The sequence below is a fragment of the Copadichromis virginalis genome, linkage group LG4 (assembly GCF_057382275.1).
Source record: "Copadichromis virginalis isolate Kocher_CV1m ecotype Utaka linkage group LG4, C_Virginalis_male_GT1.1, whole genome shotgun sequence".
Classification (NCBI taxonomy): Eukaryota; Metazoa; Chordata; class Actinopteri; order Cichliformes; family Cichlidae; genus Copadichromis; species Copadichromis virginalis.
Window position 1 is genome coordinate 21387013 of NC_140621.1, and position 7841 is coordinate 21394853.

The following is a 7841-nucleotide window of genomic DNA, read 5'->3' on the forward strand; positions in this document are numbered from 1 at the left end:
ATGAGAGACGCAAGTCATAATCACTCTCGTGATTCTTTTCCCCCTGTTTTCAGGTAAAAGTGTTTAAAAGTTGATATATTTCCAATGTGTACACTGTTAAGATATTTAAGAGGTAACCCTTCATTGTTTTGTAAGCGTTAGAAGCATTACATTGCAGTTTTGTGCACATATACGTGGCGGTTTTGAGCTGTGTTTTGTACTGTGTAATGGCCATTGTGATAACGGCAGGAGCTAAGAACGCCGCGGTTGTCAGCCATTTTATCAGGAGGCCTGCTCAGGTATATGTATGATAGGCACTTTGGTGTTTCGGTTTATTGTTTGGTGTTTTTCTTCCACCATGTGACATTTAGCAGTACAGAATGTGAAACGTTTCTGCTCATTTTCACTGCAATAAACTACTGCATGAGAGACGCAAGTCATAATCACTCTCGTGATTCTTTTCCCCCTGTTTTCAGGGGTGTAACATTTGTCCATCACAGGCTGACAGACAACCACAGAGCTGTGTGTATGGTTGTCTGTCAGCCTGTGATGGACTAGCATTGCTGGCTGGTGGACCACAGCCTGTTCAGAATCAGCTTGCCTTTGGACTTTAGTTAGGAAGCCAAAGTCCCTGGAGAGAAACCAAGCATGGGAAAGGCACAAAAACATGCATGCTCTGCAAACAACATACAAACAACCAGATTAGCTATTTAATGCACTACTGTGCCATCCTCAGGGCAGAAGCTCCTCGGGAAGGGAGGAGTGAAGTGCAACATATTATACTGCTAAAACAGCTCCCAGTCCACACACAGAGTCACCATCTTCCACCATCCGCCATCTGCAAATAAATAAAAAATGCACAAGTCACATTAACTGTATGAAAAACAACCTGACAAGCAAAACCAAAATCAAAAGCTCAGAAAGTAGTGAGATTTCAAGACGTGATCTTCCCACAAAATAGCAGGATGTTTAGAAAATTAATTTCTCTAAAGTAAAATATTTAATGGGATCGTGAGGCAAAATTAAAAGTATGTTTGAGAACAAGTACAAAGTCTTGAAGCTGACAGACTTGAGGGAATCAGGGCAGTTATTTTATACGTAAACTAATTTACAGGCATGTTGGTTTGTGTTTAAATATGACGCTCTGTGGTGTGAGTTAAAGCGTTAAATTTGCAGTTTGCATAATTTACATACCACAGTAGCGGACTATTGACAATCTGACAATCTAAACGTCTAATATACCCCTTTCCCCCCACTTAGACAATATTAGCTTACCCTCGCTGTCACATACCCCTGTGTTGTCTGGCAACATTTTCCCACAGAGCCTCTCCCTCTACAGTCTTCTCACAGCCTCCCTGGTGAACAAGGCCAGGCCCATGTCACAGAGGCAGAGAAAAGGAGAGGCAGAAGAATGGCCAAGAGAGAGGGTAGGAGACGCCACATAACAACAAAAACCTGGCCTGCCACTTTTGATTGGAAGCTTGAAAAGGACAGCTCGGAAAGCTGGGGCCCACGTTGGCTGTTGCTATGGCACTCACCTAGGAGATGGCTCCTTGCTCCCAAAAATGGCAGCGCTCCTTTTGCTGGGCCGTCCAGCGGAGATTCATGTGAGCAGAGCTCCTTCCTTCCTGAGTCTGGTCCCGCTCTCTCGTTCTGACAGTTCCGTTTATGTGATCGAGCTCACAGAGCCGTTCAAAAACACACACCGAGCAAGGTGTAGGCTAAGGAGTGCAGCTCTCCTCTGAGCTGCAGAACTGTGAAATGTATCAGTTACATATCAAACAGTCACTGCATCTTACCCCGAGAATAAAACCTCAAATCTGAGCAAATGGGGAGACGAGGACGTGATGGGAATGCTGAGAGGGAGGAAGATGTTTGAGAAGTAAAGTGCTGAGGTGCAGAAATGGAGAAGGACGCAAAGATGAAGAGCAGCAGATGAAGAGATTTGCTGTGTTGATACAGAAGAGATGACTGCTATTGTGCTGATGGATTGATGGACTTAAAGTATATTAGATATGAATGAAACATTAACAGGGTTGTTATTACTTAGGGAAGCTTTTACTCTACACAAATCAAATGTTACTTTTATTGGACAGGTTTGCTGTGCACTGTTATTCAGACTACACTGTGTCAGTGGTGTGTGTTTGCATCTGGCCAGGGTACTAAATCAGTAACACCCCCAAACCCAAAGAGCATTTGCATGCTGTGACCCCAAATACTTGCTAGTGTGTGCAAGAACATGCATGTAAGTATGCATAACACATGGATGCCTTTCTTGGGGATGGGGGGTCGACATCAAATGACAGACTTTAGGAAGGATTATCTGTCTGTGTGGTGTCTGATCCACACATGGGGGGTTAGCATTATGTCTGCACACTGAAAGCAGATTGACTGTGTTAAAATCTGATGGGCTTTGCATGCAATCTGTAAAGGCATCCCTGTGATCTCGTCCAATAATCCCCCACCCCAAAATCCATGTCCCCAATCTTTTCTCACTTCAGGACTTCACACATATGGAGAACTCTCCAGTCAGATTGGGTGAAAAAAAGGAAAAGAAAAACAAAAGCTTTCCCCCTCCACCCAACCCCGCCCCTAACCTACCCCTATGCAAACTCATCCGCACGCCAAACACAGTAGCTTCTACTTCATTGGGTAATTGTGCAGAAGAGTGGAGGTAACGTGAGACCTCGAGAGGTTACAGCAAGGGCTGAAAGAAGTGTTTGAAAGAGAAAATATGAGACAGGCTGTAGACTTTTATATAACTCTGCAGCAGTCTCCCTGATATCAGCTCAGCTGTTTGTGTACAGCCACGCTAGTGCTTCTGTGAGGCTGTTTGTGCTAAATACATCAGCGTGTTCACAGTGACTATAATGAGGGTATAATGCTTACTATGTTTACCATCATGCTCGCATGCTAACATATGCTGAACAGAAGAAATGCTACAATTATATAGTTACTAGGGGTGCAACAATACTCGTATCGATATTGAACTGTTCGATACAGTGCTTTCGGTTCGGTATGCATATGTATCGAACAATACAAAATTTGTAATTTATTTTATCAACTTTCCTTCTGACGATGCTGTCTGTGTTGAGCGCTCAGTGAATCTGCGTTCGACTACTGCCTAGGCTGCACTGTCGAGCGCAGATCCACTGAGCGTTCAACACAGACAGCATCGTCAGAAGGAAGAGCGCAGGGCAAGCTAGCAAGACAGAAGTTAAGCTCTCCTTGCAACATGGCAAATTGAACCTCCCCCACCCTCATTCAGATCTGGCGTTTGGAATTATTTTGGTTTTCATGTGACATATGACCCTGAAGATAAGCGCGTCATGGACTAAAGTAAAACAGTATGTTGGATGTGCCACGCAATGCTCAATTACATGGGTGGGAACTAGTGTGTTAGCGCAGTTAGCTCATAAACGTGTTGGCTGTCTAGCCCCACGCAGGGGTAGCTCGTTAACGGATGTAACACCTGCTTAGTATAGTAGGGTTAAACTTATAGACTAGATTCGAGAGGAGTAAAATAAATTTGAGAGAATTGAGTGTTGAACAGCCGGCAGATTTATTACAATGTTACAGTGGTGCAATAATCCAATGTAAACAGCATAGAAAATTAACAGAAGATCAACAGAGAAGAGCGCTCTTTTGAAAATAACAACAAAATAAAATAAAATAAGTAGTCTCTTTAGACCTGACTCCTGATGAGCAGGATATTGGGAGTTCAATAGTTTCCCAGAGAAACAATCCGTATGAAGTAAGCAGTTTTTGCTCTTGCTTATCTGAAATCCTGCGATTCGAAGTAATTCAGACTGTAGATCTACTCCTGCATCCAGAACAGCTGGCCACACTGCTTTTGGATTCGCCAAGAGTTTTCACAGGGTCTGGCTCGCCATCCATATCCAGAACCACTTCAGATCCAGGATCACAAAAAACCAGTCTGCACATACAGTACAGAGCAATAAACAAAATAGTTCTTAACAGTTTTTCTAAATAAAATGAGATCTCATAAAGTTTTCAAAATCAAGTACACTGTCGTTTTAACATTGTTCTGTCTCTATGAATTCCATTTGTATTGCTTTACAGCATTACAATCAATTGTATTTAAATACCCCTTTTTAAGGCATATGTAATCACATCATGAAATGTTTGTAACGTAACTAGTTTTAAATAACTTATTTACATGTATTAACCTATAACTGAAATGACAAAGTGCAGAAAAGGCACTGGACAACATTTATGGCTAAAAGAGAAGTGCATCCTGCATTAGTTTTGCACATTTGTGAAGATGCCCAATCAAATAGACAATAAAATAAAATACGACATTCCATTTCACACACGATTCAAGTACTCCGACTGGTTTTAGCTTTTTTTAGACAATACGGAATTCGCACTGTTGCAGTGTTTACCACATGTAAAATTAGCATAAGTTTTCCTGCTAACTTATCATCTCTAGTAACTCACCGGAATTCCCAAGAAACAAATACACGCTCTGCCTGGTTTTGGTCGAGAGTAAAACACATAAAGGCCTCTGAAAAGTACATTACTTTAAGTTAGAGACTGTTGAAAATACTTTATAACACTTATTTTATACCAAAAGACTCACTGTGTAGCTTGTTATTTGCTCTCGGTGTCTTGCTCCGTTTTGCCTAGCTTAATGCAGCAACGTGCTTTTGTTGCATTCACTGAACTACGGAAAATCAAAGTGTGTTCAACGGGTGTCGGAAATAATAATACCAGGTAAAAACAAGAAAATACTAGTAACCATGTCTATAGGGGTTACACGGAGATTTGCCGTGTTGTGGCGTTAACGTCATTTCAACGAGATTAACGCTGACAGCACTAGTGGGAACACAACCAATATGACTGCACATTTACGCCGACATCATCCTAGTGCAAAGACAAAAACAACAAGCATGCATACTACAAACTTTACCCGAGTCATTTAGACAGCCGTTAGCACATGATTCTCCTTATGGGAACCTGATATGTTTAATATTGTGGCGAGCTCAGACAAGGAGGAGACGGAGGTGTTGTTTGGTCTTGCTTCCCGTGAGCTAGCCAGGGAGCACAGCCGTTTATTGACATCTGCAGAAGAACACTGCCGCTAGTTAACCGCTCAGCGCAACCGCACAGCAACAACAACACACAGAACGCCCTCTGACCCCGGAAGGACACACCGTCGCAGCGAGAAGGCGTCACCCGTCACTATGGCAACATAAACAAAACATAACTGTACAAACAGAACCCCGAACAGCCCTGACCCGCTACATAGCCCCCACCTAAGGGGTCAGTCGTCCCCGACGACCCCATTACCCCACACAAAGTCCTGCAAATGTCCAGGGCCCTGTTTCAGGAAGCCGGTTTAGTGGAAAAACTGAGTAAGTATACCCTGAGTTAACGAAAACTCTGGGTTTTCGGTTTCACAAAGCGAGTTCAGCTGCAGCCTGAGTGAGTCACTATGACGACACACGCCGTGAAGCTAACCTGCCCCCTAGCAGGTTTACTTCAACTAACCCTGACTGTCTCCGCCCCTTTGTCGGAAACCTGACAGTAGGAAGTCTCAGACATGGCGTGTCCCTTCCTTGAAGAGCCGGTAGATATCGAAGCCCAAATTCTCCGCAGAGCTCTCCGCCGGGAGAGAGTGATTCGAGCGCGTCTGGACATCTTATCATTACCTGATGATTTCCTGTGCGAACGTTACCGTTTCTCAGCACAATCTATAATTTATTTGGATAACATCCTCAGGCCATATATTACGCATGTGACACATCGCGGACATGCTCTCAGTTCTGTACATATTATTTGTATTGCACTTCGGTTTTTTGCAAACGGGAGCTTTCTGTATAATATTGGTGACGCTGAGCACGTTTCCAAGGCTACCGTCTGTCGGGCAGTCAGGAATGTTACAGTTGCACTGAAACGTCTCCTGTACTCGTCTGTGGTGTTCCCCGGTCACAGACCCACAAGATTTATCAAAGAGGGATGCCACAAAATTGCAGGTATCAGGATGAACAAAACTTAATTTATGATGTGGTGATACTTGAACTACTACTTAAATTTTACATTTATTTTCACGGTTCCCAGGCGTGATTGGCTGTACAGATGGCACTCACATTCCAATTATTGCTCCTTCAGTAAATGAAGGAGACTATGTGAACAGGAAGTCTTTCCACAGCATTAATGTACAGGTACATAGTTCCCTGTAGCATTTCAAACTAACAAATTATTTCATCATAGTAATGGATGCTAATTTGTGTTCTCTGCACTGTGAAGATCATATGTGATGCTGCCAACATTATCACAAATGTGGAAGCCAAGTGGCCAGGCTCTGTCCATGACTCACAAATATTCCGTGAATGTACACTGAGCACAAAATTTGGACATGGTGAGTTGAAAATACTTTAAAATATATAAAGACCAATTGCTTCAGGGACATTTGAACTGAAGTGTATCCTTCTGTCTTAGGAGAGTTCACTGGCTACTTGCTTGGTGATAGGGGGTATCCATGTTTACCCTATTTGCTTACCCCTTACCCTGACCCGGGCCCACAGCAGCGATATAATCTGGCTAATTGCAGGACAAGAGCCAGAATTGAAATGACTATCGGAATGCTTAAGGCCCGGTTCCAGTGCCTGCAAAGACTCAGGGTCACTCCAGAAAGGGCATGTGACATTATTGTGGCATGTGTGATTCTTCACAACATTGCCACAATTAGAGGAGAACACTGTCCTTCTGAACCAAACATCAGCAGTGATCCAAACCATGAACATCCTGACCCTCCCACGGACATACAAGATGGAAGAGCAGTCAGAGACACCATATGTCACAATCATTTCTTTTGACCCATCATCTCAACATGTTGAAAGAAGAATAAACAGATTTTTTGTTCAACTGGCTTTATTGGTCACCTGTGTTTCCTGTACACAAAGTATTAAAAGATGTAAACCTCATAAAGTGTCTCTGTTGCTTCCTCCTCTGTAACAGCTGTCAATGTTTCTTCATTATTTTCCTGTAGTAAAGAAATAAACAACATTGCTGTTCTACTGTAAACTCATATAATCTGTGGAGTATTACTCACAACTGCATGTTGGTCTGGCTCAACAGGAGGCTGCACCAGATGCAGTACACCATCACCATCAACTGATAGAATATGAGGTTTATACAGGTCACTTATAACTTACAAGGGACCAAATGGCAATTAACAAACATACCAAGCACCTTACACTTCATTGTCATTATGCTCTCAAAGACAACCAAGGCTGAGGGAAGGCAAAATCAGTAGGAAAATAACTTCACTACAAAATAATCCATTATGGTAAAGAGTTTATCAAATGAATGAGTAGCACTGCGAAGGTGACTGTGAAGAAAGGATGTATGCACATCATGTATTATTTTGAATTTACCCCCTATGTAGGCACTTGTGTCTTGCGGAGTTATTGACTCAGAGGATGTCCCCGCAGAGATGCCTTCGGCCACAGGGCGCCCACTGTTTTGGCTGAGGGCCAACTGCTCAGCCTCTGTGAGTGGTGGTGGAGGAGGACCCCCACCTGTTTTTCGGGCCTCCGCTTTTTTTCTGTTGGCTATAACGGGCCACATTTGAGCATACAGAGTAAGCAAATATGTACTTGTAATGTGCTCAGATAATTTCAATAAGTGCTTACAGAAAGAAAATTAATGTAGCCTCTAACTGCAATTGATTTACATCGGACAAACAGACCAAGCACTATGGCTCATAATACAATTACACCTTACCTGTTTGGACTATATTTTTATATTTCATTTTTACTTGCTGCCAGGCACGTTTGGGGCCTGTTGGGTTGCACCTGCGCTCACATCACGTCACAAAATAAAATGTATAAAAT

General features: G+C 42.8%; 1 long non-coding RNA gene across 1 annotated transcript; it reads right to left on the reverse strand.

The window, feature by feature from the left end:
• Positions 1–3517: 3517 nt before the first annotated feature.
• On the reverse strand, positions 3518–5081 carry LOC146711356 (uncharacterized). Its single transcript, XR_014920147.1, has 2 exons — positions 4583–5081; positions 3518–4507 (listed from the first exon to the last, which is right to left on the reverse strand). It is a non-coding gene; the product is annotated as an uncharacterized LOC146711356 (long non-coding RNA).
• Positions 5082–7841: the final 2760 nt, after the last annotated feature.